The sequence below is a fragment of the Schistocerca piceifrons genome, chromosome 4 (assembly GCF_021461385.2).
Source record: "Schistocerca piceifrons isolate TAMUIC-IGC-003096 chromosome 4, iqSchPice1.1, whole genome shotgun sequence".
Taxonomy (NCBI): Eukaryota; Metazoa; Arthropoda; class Insecta; order Orthoptera; family Acrididae; genus Schistocerca; species Schistocerca piceifrons.
The window spans coordinates 709106356-709128284 of record NC_060141.1 but is presented as its reverse complement, the minus strand read 5'-3'; the positions used below and the strand labels follow the sequence as shown (position 1 = coordinate 709128284).

Here is a 21929-nt window from a genome sequence, read left to right as displayed (position 1 = left end):
AGCCATCACAATGCTTGATTTCAGTGTCTGCCCTCGAACCGCATTATGAGGGTAGTAGTGGGGTAAGGGGGATTCCATGCCATTTTTAATTTATTCAGGATGATGGACCCTCTCCCCACCCTTCCCCCTAACCCTGCTGCAGATGTGGTAACATCACACTTTTCCTATAAAAATAATTAATTAAATTGATCAGTTAACTATTCCCTCCCCACCATGTGGATGGAGGCGCCATGTCACAGATTGCATGGCCTCTCTCACTGGAGGTCTGAGTCCTCCCTCGGGCATGGGTGTGTGTGGTGTTCTAAGCATAAGTTACTTTAAGTAGTGTGTTAGTCTAGGGACTGATGACCTCAGCAGTTTGGTCGCTTAGGAATACACACACATTTGAACTTTTTTATTCCCTCCACTGTGGCAAAAGTCCAGCCCATCAGGATGTCCCTTATTCCTTCCCCTCGTGGAAGCCTCCAGCCCTCGCCTCTCTTTTCCTCCCATTCCCTGGCCTTCTCTGTCCTCCACCCTCACACCCCTCCCCTCCTCACCCCTTCTCCTCCTACCTCAACCCTACCCTTGCCCTCCCCCACCCACCCCTCCCCATCTCTTCCCCTACCCTCACCTTCCCTCACCTCCCCACTTCCCTTCCACCATCCCCTATACCCTCCACACACCTCCCCTCTCCTCCCCACCGCTTCACTGCTCCCTTCCTTTCCCCTCTTCTCACAACCTCTCCACTCTGCAAGATCAAAGCTATGTGTTGGACCAGGACTAAATCCTGGAACCTTTGCCTTTGAAGTTTAGAAGGTAAAAGAAGTGGTTCTGAGGCAGTTTTCATATCAAATTACTGGAAGAATTAATTAAAGTGATCAGTTAATTTTCCCCTCATTTCCACAGCTGGAAAAATGACACGAAATTCAAAATCAGTGACACACTCAATTTTTTGTGGTAAACTCAAATGTTTGGGGTAAATTCCAATGCTAATTACATTGTGTTGCAAAGGACATTGTAGCAGCAGCAGTAGTAGCAGTAGTAGTAGTAGTATTGATGATATCATTATTTATAAAAAGTCGATTTGCACATCGCTGGCGTGAAAGGATGGAGTATACTATATTTTATTATCTTTGGAGTACTAACAGTCTAACTACGACATCACAATCGAAGATGATTGACAGAGAATATTGCCACAGTTTAACTTTCCTCCACCTACTGGTGGGAAATTGAAATATTGGCGCGAAATTCAGATTTTTTTTCCTCTGGCTGTGAAATATGGGAGCTGGAAAGGGGTAGTTGCCACTGACTGATGAACTGCTCTCGTCAGTCTCATCAATAACTACTGGATGTGGAGAGGATACTTTCGCTATTAGTCGAGCACCAGAGACTTGATCCAGCCAGTCTAGACAATAGCCGTACGTTGGAAGGATGGATAATAATAACAGCACAGCAAACTATCACTGAAGAGTAGAGGAGTAACCTCCTGCACATCTACAAGTGAACAGTTGCTGACAGTGACCTAAGGATGGGTAATAATATTGAGACAGCGACCCACTGCACTATTGCTGATATAAATCCATGCTCTCTATGCACAAAAAAAATGTAGCAACAGGACTGTGGAATGTAACACACTGAGAGTCATTTACGAGTCGCAAATCGCATCCTCGGCAACAGAAACGTGGGAAATTCATCGTAAAACATTTTGTAGCAGTGTAGTGCTCATTATCTTACTTGGACACCGAATCTGTAGACGAAAAAAACTGACCAGTCATCTCCAGTGTAGACCAGCGCTATCTGTCGAATATATTGTGTATCTGAAGAGCCAACTGGCTGGAGCCTTTCTTTGTACAGAGGCCTCATGACAACACCTGCCACGGACTGGCATCACTAGCTCCTAGCACACTGCGAGACGAGCAGACGCGGCTTGGACGTAGAACTCTGCACCTCACGCAGCGGTTTAAACAGTTTAACTGCCTGAGTCCACTCGCACTATGCTTAAAAAACCTACCTGTTACCAACTGTTCGTCTAAAATTGTGAGCCATATTACAGCGCCGTCTATCACAAAGCGAACATCAGAGGGTTGGATCCTCTCATTCGAAGCCACCAGATTCCAAAGCCTGGGCTACTCTCTGGTTGGAATCTCCGCTTTCGAAGATTGTGTCCGTCTGTCTGTCTGTCTGTCTGTCTGCCCGCCGCTTACTGTTGTAGCTGTTCGTCCGTCCGTCCGTCCGTCCGCCTGCCTGCCTGCTCGCTGTCCGTCTCCGCTGCTGCCTGCTGTCCGTCCGTCCGTCCGTCCGTCTGTTCGCCGCCGCCGCCAGCCGGTGCTCGCCGCCGCCGTCGCCGTCGTCGTCGTCGTCGCCGCCAGCCGGTGCTCGCCGCCGCCGTCGCCGTCGCCGCCAGCCGGTGCTCGCCGTCGCCGCCAGCCGGTGCTCGCCGCCGCCGTCGCCGCCAGCCGGTGCTCGCCGCCGCCGTCGCCGTCGCCGCCAGCCGGTGCTCGCCGCCGCCGTCGCCGTCCGCCCTGGTCGTCCGACCCTGGTCTTCGTCCGTCTGCGTCTTCGCCTGTTCCCAGTTTGTGTCTTTTCGTGCTGTGCGTTTTTTCTTCCTGTCGTCATGTCCGCCCCCACCACCACCGTCACTACTACCACCACCGCCATAGTCTATACATCCCCTTCCGCCGCCTCCACCACTATAACTTGGTGTGCCCAGTCCCACCCCCCTCCTTCCATCCCACCTCTCCTCACTCTCTCTTCACCCTCTCTCTTTGTCGCCCCCTCTCCCCCTTCTTCCTCTCGCTCCTCTCGTTCTGATCCTTTCCCCCCACTCCCCCAGCCTGTCACTGCAGCTCCGGCTAGGGTAGTGGCCCGTCGGGCCACTGTCCACGCCCAGCTGTCCCCGTCGCCTTCGCCATCACCGCCACCACCGTCATCATCGTCGCCGTCGCCGTCGCCGTCACCGTCGCATTAGCCTTCGTCTTCACCGTCACCATCACCATCTCCGGCGCCAACTGCTGCGTCCACGCCGGGACCTGTCCCTTCCCACCACCTCCCCATCGCTCCCGTCCCTCATGTCACCACCCGCCCTTCTGCCGCCGTCAAATGCCCTAGTGGCACCCCCACCTCCTCCGCTCCCAAAAAGGCCCCGTCCCGACCTCCATCCCCCCCCAGAGTGCCATGGATGTCTCCCCGCCTGGCCCTGCTCCCACCTCCTCCTCCTCCTCCTCCTCCTCCTCCTCCCCCCTCCAGTTTATGCAAATATCTCCTGTCCCATCCCGATCCTTCCTTTCTCGAGGCCCGGAATCTCTCCCTCCTCCTCTGCCAACATTTCCCTGGTGCCCCCATCTCTCTCTTTACTCCCAGATGGGATTCTGTTCTTATCTCCTCCCCCAGCCCGACCATCCATACTGACATCCTCTCCCGCCTCCCCATCACCCATTTTGGTCCTAACGCCTCCCTTACCCCTGCTCCTTCTCCATCTCCTACCCGCCAACCCCAACCCCCGCGTCGCCCACCAACCCTCACCGCCGCGATCACGCGGCTCAGTCCATCGATCACGGAGGAGGAGGTGTTGGCGGAACTCAAGGCTCATCCCACGCTGGAGGTGCGGGCGGTCTGCCGCATTTACAACTCGACCGGCCCCACCCGCCTTATGCGGGTTTTCTCTGAGGACGCCCCCTCCATTGACCGTCTCCTGAAGGAGGGTGCCCTCCTCTTCAACCAGCGGTACAAGGTCGACCCCTCCCGTTCCCCTCCTCAATCCCTGCACTGCCAGAGGTGTCTGCGCTATAATGCACACCCAACAGCTGAGTGCCGCGAGGCCCTCACCTGCCCGCATTGTCGGCAAGCGCACTTCCTCCGGCAGTGCCCTAACCTCCAGTCCCCTCCCTCCTGTAATACCTGCAATCTCCCCCATCCCACCTACTCCCAAAAGTGTAAAGCCCGACCCCCTCCAACCACTCCTGAACTCACCGTACCTGTCCGTCCTCTCGACGCCCCCACTCCTCCTGGCAATTCCCTTCGTCCCCCCCCCCCACCGCTGAGGACATCATCAGGTTCCTCACAATCGTCCTTCAAAATGTTCATCCCTTTCAGCGCCCCCACACCCTCCCTCGCCGCCCGTTCCATATTCCAACTCAAGATGTACGCCACCTACTCCAACAACCAGGCCCATTTCACCTTCTCCCGCCTTGACACCCTCGTCTAAATCCCTGTCATGGCGCGACAGCAACGTATCCTTTTCAACAACATCCGCTCCCTTACCGCCAACAAGAACCTCTTCCTGCACACCCTTGGCACCCACCGCGTGGATGCCTTCCTCCTTAATGAAACCTTCCTCCAACCCCACCACACCATCCATACTTCCCCCTATGTCCTCCACCGCTCCGATAATCCCCTCCCAATTGCGCGTGGTGGAGTTGCTATTGGTCACCGCCGCCAGATCCCCGTTCGGCTCCAACCTCTCCTTCCCGACCCCACCGAACACCTGATCCTTAATCTCTTCTTCCCCGGCCTTACTGTTACCTGCGCCACCATCTATGTCCGCCCCAACGCTCCTCTTCCCTTAGACTTCCTCTCCCACGTTGACCGTACCTTCTCCTCCTACGTGATCGCCGCCGACCTCAACATCCATAGTCGTTCTGCTGCCCAGTTACAGCGGTGGCATCGGTTCCTCTCCACCCTTCAAGGCGATCTCATCCCCATCCCCCAGCACACCCGTCCCGAATCCAACTCCACTCCCGATGTTATTCTCTCCTCCCGAAACCTCCTTGGTCGCATAACGGTGGATGTCCTGGAACCTATTGGTAGTGACCATCTCCCTGTCCTCATCAACGTTTCAGACGGACGTCGCCCCCGACCCGACCCTCGAACTGACCCTCCCCCTAAGTATGTCCATGACTATTCCCATGCCGACTGGAATGCCTACTGGGATACCCTCTCCACCCAGGTCGATAGCCACCCCTTCACCTATCGCCACCCTGACGATGTCACCCATGCCGCCTCCTTTCTCCAGCAGACCTTGTCTGAGGCCGTGGAGGCCCACGTCCGTACTGTCGCCATCCACCCCCACCATCCTACCTTACCCCCACAGGCCGTTCTCCTCCTCCGTGAATCCCGTCGTCTCTACCGTGCCTTCCTCCGCACGCATGACCCGGACACACTACGACGCCACCGGCAACTCCAGCGACACATTCGTAATTTGCTCGCGGCTAAGAAACGCCGGGACTGGCGACAGACATGCACCCGTTTAAATGCTACCCTACCAATCAACTCGTCCAAGTTCTGGTCAGCCTTCCGTCGCCTTACCGGAACTAAACCCTCCCCCTATTATCCTCTTCTCCATGATGATCACCCTTTCCCTGACACCCTTAGTAAGGCCAATCACTTTGCCTCCTACCTCTCCGATGTATTTTCCATCCCCAATGATCCCCAGTTCGATTACTCCCTCTTCCCGGATATCCGCGATCGAACTGACACCTCCGTCCCTCCCCTCGCTCCTGGTTTCCAGTACTTGGGCAACATTGCACACACGGAACTCAATGCCCTATCACTACACAGGATCTCATTGTTACACTCCGCACCAAGCGCAACACCGCTCCTGGTCTCGATCGTGTCACCTACCGTCACCTTCGTGAAGCTCCTGTCTCTTTCCTCTCCACCCTGGCCGGGCTCTACAATGTAGTCCTGTCCACCGGTTACTACCCCGACCTGTGGAAAACCTCCCGTATCCTCATGTTCCTTAAACCTGGCAAACCGCCGTCCGCCGTCTCCTCCTACCGTCCCATCAGCCTTACCTCGGTCTTCAGCAAGGTCCTCGAATCTATCCTCACCCGCCGCATCCACCAGCATCTCCGCCAGCACCGCCTCCTTCCCGTTACCCAGTGTGGCTTTCGGCCGTCCTTCTCTTCCGACGACCTTCACCTCACTCATCTCCTTTCCGAACAGCTTAATTCCCGTCGCTCCGCAATCTTCCTCTCCCTGGACCTCGAACGTGCATATGACCGCGTATGGCATTCCGGTCTCCTCTTCAAGCTCCAAACCTTCGCCCTTCCCATTAACTACGTCCGTCTGATCGGCTCCTTTCTCTCCCATCGTCCTTCCTCTGTCACCGTCCATAACACCAATTCCTACACCTTTTTCCCCTCCGCCGGTGTGCCCCAAGGCTCCGTCCTCTCCCCCCTTCTGTACCTGCTGTACACGGCGGACATGCCGCCGCCGTCACCCCCCGTTCACCTTCTCCAGTTTGCCGATGACACCACCTTCCTTGCCCATGCCCCCACCCTGCAGCGCTCCCAACGCCTTCTCCAATCCCATCTTGACCGGTTCACCGCTTGGTGCAACCAGTGGTCGCTCAAGGTCAATCCTTCCAAAACCCAGGCGATCACTGTAGGCAAAACTACCCCTTCCTTCCGCCTCCTTGATTTCTATCTCACCGTCTATGGCCGTCCCATCGCCCTCACTCCCACCCTTAAGTACCTTGGCGTCACCCTCGACCGTCGCCTCTCCTGGACTCCCCATCTCCAGACAATCCAAGCCAAGGCACGTTCCCGCCTCCATCTCCTCAAGCTCCTTTCCGGCCGTACGTGGGGCCTGGATCCCTCCACCATCCTCCACACCTATAAATCCCTCATCCGCCCTATCCTTTGTTATGCCCATCCAGCATGGATCTCCGCTCCCCCTATCTTTTATAAATCCCTCCAAATCCTTGAACGCCATGCTCTCCGCCTCGCCTATCGCATCCGTCTCCCCTCCCCCATGCGGATCCTCTACGAACTCATCCCCTTCCCCCACCTCCTCCTTTTCCTTGAAAGGATACGGATCCTGTACACCTCCCGCAAGCTCGATCCTCCTCACCCGCTCGTCTCCCCGATCCTCTCCCGCCCCCGCCCGCTGCCGCGCCTGTATTCGCACGTCCCACCCGGTCTCCATCTCTCCACCCTCCTTACCCTCTCCCAAGGTGGCTTCCGCCAGCTCCCCCTCCCTGATGATGTCCTCGTCCCCTCCATCTACCCCTCCTATCAACTTTGATCCTGCCCCACCCCCCACTTCCGGTGTCCTTTCCTCTAGGCACCCTCCCTCCCTTCTCTTCTCTTCCCTTCTCTTTCCTTTTACCCCATCCCCTCCCTCCACCCCTCTTCCCCTGGGCTTCCCCTACCCCTTCCTCCATCCCCCCTCTCTCCCCTGCCCGTGGCATCCCTGCTCACCCCTTTCGCTCTCCCACTCCCCTTCCTCCTCCTCCTCTCTTGGCAGGTCCCCGGACTCGCACACGCATAGTGAACTTTCGCGCGCCGGAGATCATCGCCTTCTGTGTCTCGTGTGTGTGACGACGTTTAGTGTTTCTGGTGTCCGCCGTCCCGCTACTCCGTTCACTTGTGCCGTCGGATTCATCAGTGTTCTGTGCGCCGTGTCAACGTGTTTTCAGTGTTGTTATCGTCACGTGTGAACGACCCCGTGTTTTTGGTGTCTCTGTGACCTCTCTCTTTTGTCCGTCACTTGTTCATTATCATTCTTCGTTCTTATGCTTTTGTGAACACTATGGCTGAAGAGCGGCGTAGTGTGCCGCTGCCGGCCTGCCTGATTTGTACAGGTATACAAATAACAATAAAGTAAAAAAAAAAAAACACAAAGCGAAAAAAGTGGCCCAACTAAAACATTCATATTTCTTTACATGCTACACGAATATGTAATAAAAATGAGGGTTCCTATTGAAAAAACCGCAGTTGATATCCGTTTGACCTATGGCAGCGCCATCTAGCGGGCCAACCAGAGCGCTATCTGGTTTCCCCCTTCAAGCTAGACGAGTTTCGTTCTTTGTAGTTTTTTTCGTTTGACGCTTATTTCGTGAGATATTTGCCCCGGTCACGATCAGTGGACCACCCTGTATATTTTAGAGGCATGCAGGGGTTGCAGAGTAGAGGTTGAGACGTGCTTCTGTCCGTCTCGTTTAAACACGCGCCCTAGTTACGCCTTGGCTTCCCGCCGGCGCTTTTCCGCGTGGGGGCGCCGTCTCTTCTCCTCGTCTCATGCCCCGCCCTTTAGGTCGGTGGAGTGACTGAGTGATGAAGCGTGGCAGTACGCCATCGACTCCGGAAGTGCTTGTTTGTCTTACTTGCGGTGGTTTGTGTGGTGTCGGCCGGCTCATTCCACCGTGAGGTTCTATGGCACAGCGCGCCTGACTTGGAGAAGCCGTTAGCTCCGATTATGCTGGTTCTTGTCGGAAGAGAATTGAAATAAGGAGCTGTGATGTTGCTGTTCCGGAGAATAGTGGGAGTCGCCGAGGACGGTTGCTCCGCGAATGTTTTGGGCACCGAGGGCGGCAGGTTTTCCTCCGGGACTGAAGTTGAGTATATTTCGCTGTTGCCTTTGTGCTTTTGACTTGCTATTTCTTTGTGTTAGGGTGGTGTTTGCGACTTCCTTTATGTTGCTGCCGCCGACATTGTATGTTTTCCGTCCACCGGTTTAGCTCGCCGGTTCTGAACCTATGAAGGAAAAGGTTGAATGTTAGTTTTGCACTGCGTTTGCGGAGTTTGACTTCGAGTGTGTAGGCTGTTCTTGTACTGCTGGGCTGGTTCCTCGGTTAGGCGTCGACGTGAGCGTGCATTGCTTGGTTACAATTTGCAGAAGGCACTCTCGGCATGGTCGATGCTTTACAACGAGGATGGTAGAACATGTTGAATCAAAGGCTGTGAATGTGAACTGCTGCTCTGTCATGTCACACTAGGAGACTGTCTAATTAGGTACTGATGTATTGGTGGCTATCTATTGATTCTTGTGAACAATTTGGTAGTCAGTTCCAAGCCTACGTGTTCTATGTATGTGAGAGAAAGACAAGAAATTTGTGAAGTACGTGGTTGTGCACACCTTAAAAGTTGTTGGTGCATGTGTTTGTCTTAAAGATTGTTTTAATACCGTATGTTATTATCAGCCCCCTAAAAGGGGGAAAATTTTACAGGGTTAGAGAATTTTATTTGTATGTTTGCCTATATGAACAGTGTCGATTGAGCTGGTGGCCGTTACGCCAGTTTGTGAAATGTGACAGTTTTACGCTGCGGTTTAATGATTTGTAATTGGAGGGCATCATTTAATTCCTCTTTGGGGCTCGCCTTGTATTTTTCCTGTTTCGTACTACCTGAAGATTGTAAATCATGATATTGGGGCACGAGGACTGATTGGTAGCCTTGCAGCTGCTTGTATTTCATACTCAGCAACTGTGGTTAAACTTTTGTAAATTTGCTGGCCATGTTGGTGTGCGATTGTTTGCATTTTAAATTTAGATTTTATGCAAGTTTACCTTTTAGAAGTATATGCATGTATTGCTGTCCCTAGGTTATAAGCTGGATAGTATCAACTGATTTATTTGAGGTTGCTAAGTTTTAGGGAATTGCTTCGCTGTATGATACTTCTTAATGCTTAATGTGGATTCTAAATGTACTGTGGCCCTTAAGGCTCGCTTGCTGATAAATTTGTTGATTTGCCTTCTATTTTTGAGAACTTGCCTAACCTTAACCATCCGCCAGCCCTTCAGCCAGAGCTGTTTGTTAAGTACCTTGATGAATTGGCCCTTCAGGCCTCTTTATTGTTTCACACTGCCTTGCCTAAACTGTTGGAAAATCTGCTCTTTAACTAAAGTCTAGTCAACTATTTTGGTGGTCCTTCAGGCTCAAACCTTCTGTTCATACGTTTATATTTGAATATTTTCTTTCTCTGTGGTATTGGCCTTCTATATCTTAAATTTTGAAGTGAAGTGAATTTTGGTTTGCAAATTTACTAGCCCTTCAGGCTGAACACGTTATGTATTCTTGCTAAATTGGCCCTTCAGGCTTTTTTTGCGATTGCAGCCCTTAAGTTATACGCAATACTATGTTGCGTGGTACCATGTTAAATTGTTGATGAGCTAGTTTCTTAAGGTTTGATTCTCCCTATATTCATTACCTTGGCAGATTGTATATTGTATTTTAGCTAGTTTGAACAAATGCATTAGAAGTAAGGTGTTGTGTTACTTCTACCAGCACTTGGCCCCACTTCCTCGCCCGATCCTTGTGGCTCCTTACTTCCTTGATTGTTAGAATTTTTGCCCGTTAGCCACTATTATCGGTTTCATAGATAATGTTTGGATAAGGAAGCCATGTGCAGAAACATATTGTTAATTTATGTAATAAGTTTGAAGATCAGGTCACTTTCAGATCTCCTTCTTACTTGTACACAGACACACTAAATGAACTGGTTTCGCTCTTGTGTCTGTATGGCAGTGCAGCTAGCCGCAGATGACCTAGATAGATGTACGGGTGAGAGAGGTAAAGCAGACATTTGCACATGGCCAGGCAGATAGTAGGTACGACCGCACGTGCGAAACCCCCTGGGGTCCTCCTGGTCGTGATTGCCCGTCGTGGTGCGACCGCAGCAGGAGACCAGCCTACTAAATGCGGCAAAGGGCATCAGATGAGCGCACCCGGAGATGGCCGTTGCCGATAGCGGCTCGCGTGAATGTTTCGTAATGAGCCCGAGTGTGAATATTTCATTCCTGCGCCGGTCCTCATCCGAGTCTCACACTGCACTGGCCCGATGCCCGCCGGCCTGGGCACCTCTTTTTTTTTTTCCTACTTCCGTTTCCCCGGCGCACGTTTAAACACAGCATCCGGCCGGATAATTAGGCAGGCAGCGGATGTAAACGGGTTTTTTACGGCTGACCGGCGCGCGCGCGCGTGCACCTCGTAATCCGGCGATTTAATTGCGAGCCGCCTCGCCGCCGCCGGCTTTACGTTGAGTGCGGAATACTGAAATAGAAGCGCCCGACGCGCGGCGTGACCCAGTTCAGCCAGCTCGTCAAACACGCACGCTCCGCGCGCGAAGAGAGTAATGCGATTGTTAGTGGCGCCAATTGCGAGATGTACTTAGCACGGCTGGCGCGAGCGAGTTTTGACGATCGTGATGCGCGAGTGTGGGACTTCATCAGGAGTATTTTGCCGAGTATCTGGGGACATTTTTATTCTACTGTCTGCTACATTTACACTGTGACCATCCACTGAATCTAAAGTGTATTATCCGTAATTAGTCTTTAGTAAGCAGGGAAAATGCGGGAATATTGCGCAGCGAGCCAAAAATGATTTTTCCATCACATTCACAATAGGTCACCTAAAAAAATATGTACAGAGTCACAATTACTGAACTGTATGAAATAAAATTGTCATAACTTCTGAACGGTTTGTATTGGGACGTTCAAACTGCACGGTTGGCCGCGGGGCATTATGGGAATTAGTTTGATGTCAGTATGGTTTGGTTTAGCGACGAAGCCAACTTTAATTTGGATGGATTCATCAATAAGCAAAATTGGGTCATTTGGGGGAATGAGAATCCGCATTTCGCAATCGCCATGTCTCTTCACCCTCCAACGGGTGGCTTTGTGGTTTGCGATGTCCAGTCACGGAATAATCGATGCAATATTCCTTGATTAAATGTTTTTTCTTCCAGTCTTTGATCACAATATCAATTCTTTAGACGATTCCCGGTTTCAGCCCGTAATGACCATCCTCAGATCTACAATATACAAATACATACACATAGTGAGCAGTGTGTCTTTTAACATAATACAGCAACACGTATCACAATATACTATCATACAACCAGAGAAATGTACAGATGAAATACAGTAAAACGTACCTTTTTTTTCACCATGTCCTAAAGTGATAGCCGGCCGGGGTGGCCGAGCGGTTCTAGGCGTTACAGTCTGGAACCGCGCAACCGCTACGGTCGCAGGTTCGAATCCTGCCTCCGGCATGGATGTGTGTGATGTCCTGAGGTTAGTTAGGATTAAGCAGTTCTAAGTTCTAGGGGGCTGATGACCTCAGAAGTTATGTCCCATAGTGCTCAGAGCCATTTGAAGCATCCTATAGTGATAAGGACATAATGGCATCGACAAGAGATATAAATATAATCAGCACAGCATCGTCACATATATCTAAAATAAGGTGTAGAATAGGCCACATCGTCCATACAGTCATTATTGCAACTGGCTACTGAAGTACTATAGCTACCATAAATCTGTTTGCCTGCATCCTGCCTACATGTCGCTACTGTGGGCTTAGATGTAGTCATCACTTACGCAAAAAACACAATCTGATAAAAACACATTAGGTAAAATACGTGTAGCATACCTTGATGGCATGTTGAATACTGAACGGCACTTGAAGGTTTTGGGAGATTATTCTATCCCCATTATCCAAAGTGACCCTGATTTCGACAAGATGTGGTTCATGCAAGACGGGGCTCTACCCCATCGAAGCGGGAGAGTGTTTAATGTCCTGGAGCAGCTCTATGGTGTCCGCATTCTGGCTCTGGGCCGTGCGAGGTAGTCGTGCCGTCTGATGCACCTTGCCACTGTTGGCGCGGATCCACCCCGTCGGAGGTTCGAGTCCTTCCTCGGGCATGGGTGTGTGTCTTGTGCTTAGCATAAGTTAGTTTGAGTTAGATTAAGTAATGTGTAAGCCTAGGAACCGATGAGCTCAGCGGTTTGGTCCCACTGGAACTTACCACAAATTTCCAATTTCTGGCTCTGGAGTATACAGAGGCCACTGGCATGGGCCTCGATTGCCTGCCATATTTTCCGGATCTGAACACATTTGACTCCTTCTTGTGGGACTACATTAAATACAAGATGTACAGCAATAACCCAAATACATTGCTGAGCTGATAACAGTCATTCAGGAGGTCATCGACAGCATCTATGCTCCGACACTTCAGCAGATCATGCAGAATTTCACTATTCGTCTGCGTCACATCATCGACAATGATAGCAGGCATATCGAACATGTCAGAATCTAAATCCGAATATCTGCAGTAACGTTTACATGTTGAAATGTGTGGACGCGATAGTTTGTAACTAATTTACGTATTTTCATATACATCAATAATTGTCACCATGTGAATAAGACTGCTTTATTTTGGCAACTTTTACGACAATAGATCAGTTAAAAAATACGGTAGCCCTGCCCCTTCCTTCGCATGAGGTGCATTGATTGGAAAATTGTGCACTTGAGAAGGGAATCACTGAAAATACTGGCCACTTTAAGTATCTCCCAAAATATGATAGGAAATTAGAATATTCGAATGAGTTTAAACAGTAGTCTGCAATGTCTAATCAACTTTCATATTGTAACCTTCTTGTATAAAATAATAAAAATTATAATTTTTTTTGTTAATATCTTAACTCATGAAAACTGATAAATTTTGACGTAAGCAGCGCTACGCCATGGCCCTGTGGAATCAGTCTGAAGCTGTCCGTGAGACATAAACTGAAAAACTCTTACCTATTGATGGTGTCGCCGGATAACGCTGTCTGTTTATCTATTCGTGAATGGTACAGCTTAGTGCAATGCTGGCCTATCTGCTAATACTGGATAACATTTGTCTGAGATCTGAATTATTTGCTTACTGACACAGCTGGTCGTCTGATTACTGCACAACACATGACTATGATCTGCGAAAATTTCTGAAATATTTAAATTTAAATAAATGACTGGATCGGAACTGGTAATGACTTAAAACAAAATTATTCCTTCCTTTTTTTGTTGACTGGTAAAAATTATATTCTGAAAATCTTTTACATCATTGATAAAGATGTGCAATCCGTTATATGAAAAATTGAATATTACAAATCTGGTTCAACTGGTGCTGACGAATCACAAAAAGATTGAAACAAATTCATATTAACATCTCAGACAAGTCAGTTAACTACGCGCATGCCATTAAAAATAATAAAATTTACCTTACAATACATGGCTATGAAATGCCAGTGACAGACTACAACTGTCCTGTAACAGCGAGCGACTGCAACTGCTGCCGAGACTGCTCTGAGCTGGTTACTAAACCAGGAGGGTCTACTAACCATGTGAGATGCATCTCCGTCCTACCCACTCCACTAAATTGATTTAATTACTTGCGTCTGCCGTTACATACTAACGTGATCGAATTCTGTATGTTAAAGCGATTAAGAAAGCAAACCCACGTAGTTATTCAATGGATTACAGGTTATAATAACATATTCACATGAAAGTAAATTAGTAACAACAATAAGTTCATCAGCTTACTTTTCTGTCTTATGACAGTAACAACAACTGGCTTGTCTTATTTACCTCACATTCATGCATTTCACAGTTCAAATGGTGCCTATTCTCTTGTTCCTGTGTGTTACGTACAGGGGACACAAGAGAGAAGCAGTAGTCAAAAGTCGTCACGTTTATTGCAGGCTTCAATTATTGATCGTGTACGATTAGCTGCTGTGCACAATTAGCCAACTCCCACTTACAAATTTCTTAACCAACACAGAACATAAGAACACCAGCAACAATGTGTATGGTATCTCTACAGACTGCGTAACAACCACAAAATTTCTTGTTTAGCAGTTGAAGTGCTGTGAATACGGAAAGAAACTAGCCCACGGAATGACATGAACATGTTATCCTCTTTCTTCCCCGTGATCGCTGTATAACAGCCAATGCCTTTTATTCGGTTCAAAGCTACAGAATTTCTATCTTGAGAACGAATGCATAATACAAATACAGATTACAAACAACAGAAAAGTGTCTAAGAACGGTAACCGAAGATAGTAATCAGGCTCACTGTAATCACATATACAAATCCATTGCAAATATTGTGGATTTTAATTCTTCCAGGTAAGTAGATGTACCATTTAGTCATGCATACAAGAAATTTTAATAAAATAACGCACGAACAGCTCTGTCCATGACCACGAAAATAGATCTGTGTTACATTTACCAAGACAGAATTAAAGCCAAACTCGAAAAGGCCTTTTAGTACTAAGGAATAAAAATGCATAATGAATTGTCTAAGAATACTGAGGAGAATACCAGTATTCACGTACTTAAAAAGACTGTTAAAAACTACCTGTTACATATACATTCGACACAGTGAAGGATAGCTTAGGCAACACAAACCAGGGGACTGCCAAAAAGAAATTTAGTACAAGTAAAACCCCTCTGTCAATTCACAGTACTGTAATATTTTTAAAATACCTTGTACCAAACCTATTTAGATGATGATTTGTTTTCAGGTAAGCAAATATTATCGTCATGGTCCTGTTGTCAGCTGGTACTGTGTGTATAGTGTATGTAATGCGTATAGTCCGTGTGATAGGTGCAGCGTTTGATGTTGAGAAATGATCGAACAGTGTATTTCAAATTACAAAATAACTTTTTTGCAGGCATGTATAAACAAAACCGCGTTGATGACTAGGGATGAGCAACGAGATTGCGCCCTTTTTAATAGACTGGCCTTGTATTTGGCAGAAAGAGTGCTTTTTTATCATTCGGGAAATTGGCGAGACTGGGCTGTGGAAAGATTGGGAATTTGTACGAGCGCAGATAACCGTTTCGTTGAGCGCCCCACGAACCGAAACCATCATCATCATTATCATCATTATCAAAGGACGCTTTTCTCCACAACTACCCTTCCGTGGTTTCCCTAACTTACTTCATGCAAATGATGGCTTGATTCCCACTATGACGCCATGGTCGAATACTTGTATTATCTCTGACCAATTGGGCCTGAAGGTGTATTTGAATTAATTACTTCTTCTTAAGCGGTAACACTAACATAAGTCAATGGTGCTGTATAAAACTTACCAACGTTACTGCTTCTGCTGTGCGACGGTATCTAACAATTGCTGCTGAGCAGTTGGTCTTGTAGTGGTCCTACAATATTCTATTAAAGTACAGAAAAGAAATACCCTTATAAAATGCTGTTAAGTTTCGTTGGGAGCGTTACGGGAATGGTAGCAAAATCCCTAAACTAAACATTCATCAAACACACGTGAAAACTACATGCATTTTGTGACCACAATATACGAAATATTCACCAGCTCGAAACAATTCAGACTTCAAACTGATAATTTATAGATTATCGTATGCGATACAAAGAATAGTAGCTCATAATCTGCCTATCCTCAGTTCAGTTATACAAGCGGAATAAGTTAGGGTCCTGTTCTGAAGCACATTCAGAATTCTCGAAATAAAAAGTCCCTTCAGAAGTTAAGGTATGGCAGCGGCCATCCACCACTTAGAGTTAGAATGCAACAACTATGCGGACGAATCACACGTTACCTCAGGCAGGTCTGTCTTCTTCAAGAACTCGATATAAAGCGTCTACAATTGCTCCGTTGAACTCTTCGTTAAAAAACCCCCAGTTTCCACTTGACTCACGTAGTGTTCACTACTGTCTGTTGTTCCTTTGGTTGAAGGCCATCCCCACCAAAACTACATCGTTCTTACACGATACAGACATGATTTGACTCATCTTGAGCACTTGCCCCCACTAAACTAACATATTATAAAAATACTTAAATAAAAGAAATGTTATAAACATTCAGATCATTTACAATAAATAAAACTAATAGCTGGTTAATAAATAAATAAGCAAGCATTTTAGCATAAGCGCGCTCGTGATAAATGATAACAGATTGTCCTTAAATACTATTTAAACAATAATGCATGCCTTCTAGACAGAAGCGTATTTTGATTTTCTTTTCAGTTTTGGTGTCCGCTAACAAATGCGATTGACTACCTTTAATTTAGCATAGATTTTTAACAGCACTTTTAGTCAACATTTGCATAAAGTTACTGGCAAAATAGTTAACTGTTCAGTAAATAAATACACAACTATGACAAAATATGAGGTACTGATGCTGTGTTCATTTGCTGTGTAAATATGGAGAACATATGTTCTGACAGATATTTGTACAATAAAAAGATATTAAGGGTGTAATTAATCAAGAAATAAAATAGATAGAGATACATAGCTATCGGAGATGGCGGCACAGTGCAATGCTATAATCTGAGATATCGTTTGTTGAAATAGCATGGAGTAATTAAAAGTTGTTAATTCAGAGCTTCATTGTAGAAAAGTGTGTTCACTGTGAAATATTAACTTCTGTAGTTCTAAAGGTATTGAAATTATTGTGTCACTGGATACGCCTCATTTTTATGGGATCGCCGACGTGTTCAGATCTGCATTAGTACTTGACGTGTATTATTACAGACTCTCCGGGAACTGTAAGAAGCTATCTTTCAGCTTGTCCGACACTCCGCCATGTCTTGGAGCGACAGCCGTCAAAATTCCCCTTACTAGAATTTTACCCATTATAAAGGCTCCTTTGAAAAAAAGGAAAAATTTTTTGTTTACCACTACTACTACTAGGCTAATTACTGTTTAGCTCTACAGGACCTTTATACTGAAATGTTTCCCACATCACCTTGTATTGTCTTTCTAAGTGTGTGAGTAACTGTATGTTCACTGTTGTGGGTAAATACATACAGCGTACACTTGGCGATGTGTGAAACTCATAGCGATTACACGCTTCCGCTGTTGTAGAAATCTGCTCCAGATGCTGCAGATACCATGTTGAGCTGAAAGTGGTAACGAAAGTACGGAGAAATATTCTTCGGGGCTCTGTTGCAAAGTAATCAGATTGCTTTCATTTCTGAGAAATGTCCAGGTACTATTGTGGATTTGAATGATCCATGAAGTGACTTCTTTTCCGAAGAAAACATCGAACAACTTCACTAGAACTGAACGCTCCCGTCGCAACTGTTCTCAAACTGGTACTTATTATTAAATCACAATAGAAGTATACGCTGGGTGTATAATAACACGTACCTTCTTGAAATGAACAATATTTTAATGTTCTATTAACTGATTTCCTTCCATATACATATATATTTTACAATGTGAATCAAAAACTCGCAATGGCGTCGATTTTTACATCACAAGAATGGCTCTCTTCTAGTAAAATTTACTCTTAACAAGAACAAAAGCTCTATATCCTAAGAATAATTATGTGAGCGCTGACCGCCACAGAGTAATAAACAATATCTTTGTCCCTCTCTGTCTCGCACTGTCACAGCAAGTTACTCTGCATGATACATCATATATGCCCCTCTTGTGGACGAACGTTTTTGGGCAAAAAGAAACACAAGCGTTCACACAACACTATATCGGTGATTGTTTATGACGCTGTATTAATGTCCACTAGAGTATTACTGTCCACTATATTTCTTATGATATTTTGGTATTTGTGAATGACTATCTAAATGGAAATTATAGATGTGGGTGCATATACTGCTGACAATGCCTGTGCTGCTTGAAAATTCCTGATGCAGCTTATATGCATAGCTTACTTGCTTGCTTTTATTCATTTGTCGAGGATGGCATGAGATGTGATCAGGAAACATTTTCATCATCACTCAAAGCTTCTGTCACTCGCCTAGGGATGTCTCAAACGGGTAATCTAGCCCCACAAAGGAAAACCAAGGAAAACCTCGGGGTAGATTTACCATCCTCGTATTTCTCATTTGCAAAGAAAATTAATTGAATTACAATGGAAAAAAATATTTACAATATGGATATTTTTTTTAATGAATTTGAACACTGTCCACAAAAGACACACAACACTGTTAATCTCCTGTGTCTTGAGGTGAACCGTCGACGCGTTGGTTTACGTCCATCTACGATTCTCTTCTATCTGTCATCTCCGGGTAACTGATTGAATTCTATTCCCATTTCACCGTTTCCTCGTGGGTATTATGGTTTTCCGCATATGGTTAACATGAAAATAAGAGTCAGTGTAAGTCCCGTGGAAAAGGTGTTTCATCTATGCTGAGCTGAAATAGAATCTAATCTAAAGTTCTTTCTAATTCTCTGTCCTGAATTCGAAATATTCAGAAGTCGTAAGGTGTTTTTCATTTCTATCAACAACCATAGAATGCACTATACACAAATCCAACTGGTGATGCCGTGTCAACTTATGCTCGTCATCTTTCAGATGGATTTTAACACTTGTTGATGTGCTTGTAACTGAAAGGCATTCGCTCAGTTCGTAACATCGCGAGCAACAATTGACATAACATAATTCACATACACAGGTATGTTCCAACAACAGTACAATTATAAAGACAATGTCCATCACAAAAGATTGAAACAAAGTAATAGGCGATTTTTTTTATTTATTTTTTTTTTTTTGTGCTGAGAACGGGTTACCCCTTCCGAACAGCATGACCTCAGCTCAGCGAGTAAAACAAACAAATACAAACATACACTGACCATGTCAAATTGACATAAGGAAAAAAATCTTGCCATGGACCAGATTCATTTCAGTCACTAACCCATGATCAATATGCATTGTGTAACGCCTAGAGAAACAAAAACAATATATTATGTAGTAATTAGAGAATTAGATGTATTATATTGTGTCATTGTATAAAATTATGTATTTTTTTTTATTATTTATTTCTGAAAACGTCTGCGTCGGCGAGTAATAAAACCGACACAGAAGATAAATGTTAAACAGAGATTAAAAAAGGAACTAGTATATAATACGTGTTGAATATGAATGTCTTTGTCGTCTTAATTTGGAAGTTGTGCGAGTAAGATCTCCTGTTGTCGTAGAGAACGCCAATGTAGCTTTCTTTTGTCGAGACTAAGCAATGTACGCCATTACGTGTGAATTCACAAAGGTCTGTAATCACTGAGATATTTAAAGGTTTTAATAGAGTTGTTTAAACGAAAACTTGTATTATTTATTGTTAAGCTTGCTTGCATATTATCCCATCCTGTTGAGACATTTTTCAGTTATATAAATATTATCTGTGGTGCTGAGCTGCGTGGAGAACGAAGAGCCGCTGCCGCGGCGTATTTAAACGACTTACAATATAGTCGAGCATACCGCAAGGAAGCGGTAAAATAATAGTAAAATAATATTATTTCTTTTAGCTCCCAGACTGGCAGTGAAGATCAGCAGATTTTATGATGTGTTGCAGATTGACGCGGGCTGCTGATAGGATATAATTTACAGTGCAAATAATTTGATGTACCTTCAGAATCTGATAGGAATCTTGCTGTGCTCCGTTCTGATCTGGCAAACTTTATAGTGACAACGTATTTTTTAATGAGAGTCTCATGTTCTTGGGCTAGTCGTGGTATGAAATAGCATTTTAACGAGAAATAAAATCCACTGCGAACTTGTGTTTTTGAACGATCACACGAACTGTAACATTAGTGTTCATAACAAAGTACTTTCAACTTTTAATCACTATGAAGTGGGGAAGATATATTGATTCTTAGCATGAGTTGCAGTTACGAAAAATCGTTCCTTAAATTGTAGGCCAGATACAGAACAATAAGACTTTCATATATACATTTTATTCCGCTAAAAGGTAATGATGATAAAGAAAAGCAAAGCACAGCATTGCTAAAAGTATTTCACGTAACTCTTTTCGTAAATGTGTTGTTACAAAGAGAATAAATAAACCAAAGAGCAACAATTTTACAATCCGCGAGAGAGTTGTACGTGAAAATTGTGAAACCTGATTGAAGCTACTATCAACTAAATAAAAAAAATTTAAAAGAAATCATTCATACTATAGCTAAATTCTCTGCATACTGAAAAGAAAACTTATCTTTACAGTGGAAAGCAGATACATAATGTCTGCATATCTCTCGTACATTATACCTGAAAAGAAAAACTAACTACTAATTTGCAAAAAGAAAGAAACTATCCTAAGTATGATTCATAGCTTCAATGAAAATTGTCTAATCAATATTATTTGATAAGAATAGTATCTTCAATCTTCAGAATCTTCAGTTATCATGAAATTCCTTTAACAAGTGATGAGGATACATTCCTTTCACCTTTCCATTCTTCACATCCTTCAGAACATAAGTTCCTGCATGGGCTATTTTGGTAATCACAAATGGTCCTTGATGCAATAATTGCCATTTTGTGTTCTTCCTCTGTATAAGTGAAGCCTTACGATGAGTTTTTACTAAAACTTGGTCTTTCACTTTACATGTTTTTATTTTTTCAAGTCTATTGTCAAAATATATTTTCCTTTTTCTTGCCTTGTCCATTATATTGAGTAAGGATTGTCGTACTTTATTTTGTAGGTCTATTTTGTCAATAGCTACTTTAGGAATTGGTCGAATCCAGTCATTCTGTTCCTGTTTTCCAAACATCAGTTCGTATGGGGTGTATTCTGTCGCAGTATGTGGCATATTGTTTACAGTTTCCTGAAAATCGTCAAGATAATCGATCCATTTGGGTTGCTGGTTGTGGCAATATGTTCTCATGAACCTGTTTAATTCACGAAAAATTCGTTCCACGGGATTCGCCGAAGGGTGATACACTGCTGTTAGAATTTGTTTTATACCACAACTGGTTAATGTTTGCCTCGAACGAAATCCAGTGAACATTGACCCAGTGTCAGAAAGAATAGCCTGTGGTTTGCCTACTTTGACTATATAATCCTTGACCAGCTTCTTGACTATGGATGCAGCAGTAGCTGATTTTCATGGATAAAGTTTGACATACTTAGTGAACATGTCAAGAAAAGCTACAATATATTTGCATCCTCCCCTTGATGATGGTAGAGGACCACAGACGTCGACCGAAATGATTGATAGCAGTTTAGTGGGTATAATAGGATGTAGGAAATCTTTCACACAAAAATTTCCTGGTTTGGCTAGCTGACAAATTTTACATTTCCTTAACTGTCTGTGTACTTTCCTGTGAATATTTGGGAAGTAGCAATATGCTAGAATCTTCCGAGCACACTTTAATACTCCAAAATGTCCCCAAGTGATGTGCGTGTGCAAAATTAAGTCATTCTCATTCTTCTCGGGAATACACACCTTCAAATTATCTGAATCAAGATGCCCTTTGAAAAATAAGACGTCGTCCTCAACTTTGTACAGTCTCTTCAGATCATCGTTTCCAGGCTTTGCTAAAGTTTCCTTTATTGAATGCCAACGAGGATCTTCATTCTGTAGTTTTCCCATGTTCTTACACATGTCAAGAAAATGTTTCCTATATATTCTATCAATCATTATAAGAACATTAAATTCGGACGGATTGTCCGTGATGTTAATAGTTGACAAATCTCCAT

At 45.3% G+C, this 21929-nt stretch overlaps 1 non-coding gene across 1 annotated transcript; it reads left to right on the top strand.

Moving 5' to 3' along the window:
• The first annotated feature begins 11670 nt into the window (after positions 1–11670).
• Trnas-gga lies at positions 11671–11754 on the top strand. The gene is given in 2 exon segments: positions 11671–11710; positions 11720–11754. It is a non-coding gene; the product is annotated as a tRNA-Ser (tRNA).
• Positions 11755–21929: the final 10175 nt, after the last annotated feature.